This window comes from Herpailurus yagouaroundi, unplaced genomic scaffold (genome assembly GCF_014898765.1).
Source record: "Herpailurus yagouaroundi ecotype Mexico unplaced genomic scaffold, PumYag 164, whole genome shotgun sequence".
Lineage (NCBI taxonomy): Eukaryota > Metazoa > Chordata > Mammalia > Carnivora > Felidae > Herpailurus > Herpailurus yagouaroundi.
The window spans coordinates 27,806,132-27,809,825 of NW_024412405.1; the positions used below are offsets into that span (position 1 = coordinate 27,806,132).

Below are 3,694 nucleotides of genomic sequence, written 5' to 3' on the forward strand. Positions count from 1 at the left end.
CCCCCCCCCCGCCAATTTAGTACAATTGCAGAAAGTTGCTTTCACAGGAAGGAAGGACCAAAATAGGTAAATAGGTAAACAGGGCTATAGACAACAGAAGGGCAAAGTTGCCTAGAGCAGAAGTAATTAGCAAAAGAAAGGTGCCTTGTTGACCCTGAGGTAGCATGCTCTGTCTTTCTTGTCCCCTAGGCAAGTTTAGGTAAACAAAGGTGGTGCCTCATGCCTGCTGTAAACAACCATCTGCCCAGTACCAGGATTTTGTTTTGTATTGACCCAACACCTCATATCTTCAGAGCACTCTTTCCCCCAAGCCCATGAGTTAATGTTCATGGTTTCATTGTCTCTTTGTGCATGTCCATCACACTTATAAGCCTTCTGATCCTAATAAAAATGGAGCAAGGACCCTTACTCTAGGGGCTGTTGTCTCCTCCTAGACATTAGCCTCTCCTACATTTCAATCCTATGTCCGTTCTCTTGATGGACAAGAGAGAACCCCACACTCAGAGTCTACGACAGCCAGAATTTCTGAAATAATGCACAAACTTCCTCTGATACCCTCCATTTCAAATCTGTGAAACTTTCATACACGAAACAGGAGACTTTGATTGTAGAACTTTGGCATATTGTAATTCCTGAAAAACAAAGAAATGCTGAACAATCTGTCAAAGTACTAATGAAAATACTTCATTGTGTTACACGGTGGTTAAAATCATCTGGATATAGATGTTTTGGATTCAAGTCTTGGTTTGTTCAGTTTCTCATTTTTTGACCCATGAAAAGTCACTTAATATATCGAATCTGCAAATCTGATTTTAAAAAAAGAGAAGAACAGTAATAATATATCTATCTTAGTACTTTTGTGAGTTTTAAGAGTTCATCCATGTAAAATTTCAAGAACAGTGCTTTGCTAATGGTAAGAACTCAAAAAAGTTAATGTTCAATTATAATGTATAAAACACAGACGAAATAAAATGCAGTGTAGGTTCCTTGATATTCAGTTTTTCTAGTTATGTTTATTTTGTTCCTTCATTCATACACTGATAAAATTATTCATTTATTTTTCAAGTCATTTTGAATTGTCGTATCAATAAGCACAATAGCATGCACATAATAAGCAGTTTATGAAATTAAGTATGTATGACTAAATGTATCAGTTAAGCAATTAGAAATGGATTCATGCTCACTAACTCACTGTTATTCAGGATATGTTTGCTGCTCTATACATCTTTTTGATCACCTTAACTATGTATTTAACTATTAAAAAATAATAAAAGATTTCAATCTACAGCTATAAGAACATCAGAGAACTCTAAGTGAGATGATTAAATACATGTTATTGTTATTTATTGTTATTTATTGCTAATTTTAGTTATTATGAATAATAATGCCAGGCACAGTAAAGGAAATCACATCATAGCCAAAAAACGTGAAAATCCAATAAATGACATCCAGAGTTAAAGAAAAATGCTGGCAGAAAACAAATACAAACAATAAGCGGAAAATATGCAAATAGAAACCATCCATCTCAATGACTTCTTTAAAGTACTGAAAGGGGAAGAAAAAAACTGTCTACCTAGAATCTTATCACAAGCAAAAACATATTTCAAAAAAAAAGTTTAGGGGCACCTGGGTGGCTCAGTCGGTTAAGCGGCCGACTTCGGCTCAGGTCATGATCTCGCCGTCCGTGAGTTCGAGCCCCGCGTCGGGCTCTGTGCTGACAGCTCAGAGCCTGGAGCCTGTTTCAGATTCTGTGTCTCCCTCTCTCTGACCCTCCCCCGTTCATGCTCTCTCTCTGTCTCAAAAATAAATAAACGTTAAAAAAAAAATTAAAAAAAAAAAGTTTAAAAACTTCATTGTCAGAAAAGCAAACCATGAGAGAATATAATTTCAGTTATCAGTGACTCAAGAAAAGGTAAAGAAAATCCCTAAGACCTTCATTTGGACATGAGACACTTGCATCTACTAGACATGAGTAATGCTGAAGATAATATTAAAAGAGATTAAGTATAAAATATTTTTTAATTTTAGTTGCTCTGCAAGATAAGGGACTGTCTAAAGTGAAAATAGTATACAAAATAAAATGATGGACTATGTTACAGGAGATGATAGGTATTTAAACTCTATATAAAGTGGTAGTATAACATAATCATTTATAAATAATTTGAAAGTTGAATGTGATAAATAATAACATATATATATTAACCTAAAGATAGCCATTTAAAAAAGAAAAGGTTAAAACTAATTAGTAATGATGGAAATAATGTAGAATCTTTTAAAAAATACTTTAATAAGCCAGAAAAATGCAGAATAATAAGAACAAGGAACAGATGGAATAAAGAAGAACAAATAACAATATAGGAGGTTTAAAGTGAGCCATATGAGGAGCACCTGGATGTCTCAGTCGGTTAAGTGTCTGACTTTGGCTCAGGTCATGATCTCATGGCTCGTGGGTTCAAGCCCTGCATAGGGTTCTGTCTTGACAGCTCGGAGCTGGAGCTTCCTTCAGATTCTGTGTCTCCCTCTTCCTCTGTACCTCACCTGCTCACACTCTGTCTCTCTCTCCTTCAAAAATAAATAAACATTAAGAAAAATGAGCCATATGAATAATTACAGTAAATGTAAATAATCTAAATACTCCAAGCAGAGCTTTTCAAATTAGATAAATAACAAGTACCACCTATGTATTATCAAAGGAAGTCCTAGGTTAAAAGATTGACATAGATTCAAAGAAATCATCAAGAAGATATAAGAATTTAGAATATGTGTACATAAATTGTAAGTTCAAAAAGTAGCAAAAACCATTAACATTGAAAAGAAAAATGTATTTGGGACCTCCATATTTCTCTTTCAGTAATTGATAAAACAAATAGACAAAAAATATTAAATAATTTAACCTAATTGCAATTTATAGGACACTTCATCAAACAACAGCAGAATTTCAAGGGTCTTTGGAACATTTAATAATGTAGGCCATATTCTGGCAAAAAAGAAGTGTTGACAAACTTAAATTAAACTGTATATTTTCTGACAACATAACATTAAATTAAAACTGATAACAGAAGGGTATCTGAAAAATACCCAAATATAGTAAAACCTTGGTTTGCAAGCATAATTCATTCCAGAAACATACTTGTAATCCAAAGCACTTGTATATCAAAGCGAATTTCCCCATAAGAAATAATGGAAACTCAGATGATTTGTTCCACAACCCAAAATTATTCATATACAAATGATTACAATACTGTAATATAATACATAATAATAAAATACAAAATATTAAGAAAAATAAACAAATTAACATGCACTTACCTTTGAAAATCTTCGTGGCTGATGTGAGGGAGACATAAGAGAGGAGGGTTATTATGTAGGATAACTTTCACTTTCATAACAGAAACATTGCTATCTATTGGCTCAATGGAATCTTTTTCTTTCCCTGCAATTTTAGTAAGGAACTATCCAATGACAGCTGCTTTTGCCTCCTTTGAGGGTTTCACAGAAATGTGACATTGCATTGTGGTTAAACAGATTCATCACTCGCACTGCTTCGGCCTTATTAGGGTGGTGTTTTCTACAAAATTTTGTGCTGTTTCCCACATTTTACACTTCTCCTAATCTCATTTGAAGTGAGGGATTCCTCCACTTTTTTCTCCTCCTCTTCTGCAGAGGACATGCATATGTAGGCTTCTTATAAAAT

The 3,694-nt window shown here is 34.0% G+C and overlaps 1 long non-coding RNA gene across 1 annotated transcript in view; it reads left to right on the forward strand.

Annotated features, from left to right (window-relative positions):
• LOC121037945 (uncharacterized) overlaps positions 1-3,379 on the forward strand; it is a 22,937-nt gene extending 19,558 nt beyond the window's left edge. The window contains exons 3-4 of the long non-coding RNA XR_005794073.1: positions 2,816-2,821; positions 3,282-3,379. This is a non-coding gene — a long non-coding RNA (uncharacterized LOC121037945). The remainder of the gene's footprint in view (positions 1-2,815; positions 2,822-3,281) is intronic.
• The last annotated feature ends 315 nt before the right edge of the window (positions 3,380-3,694 follow it).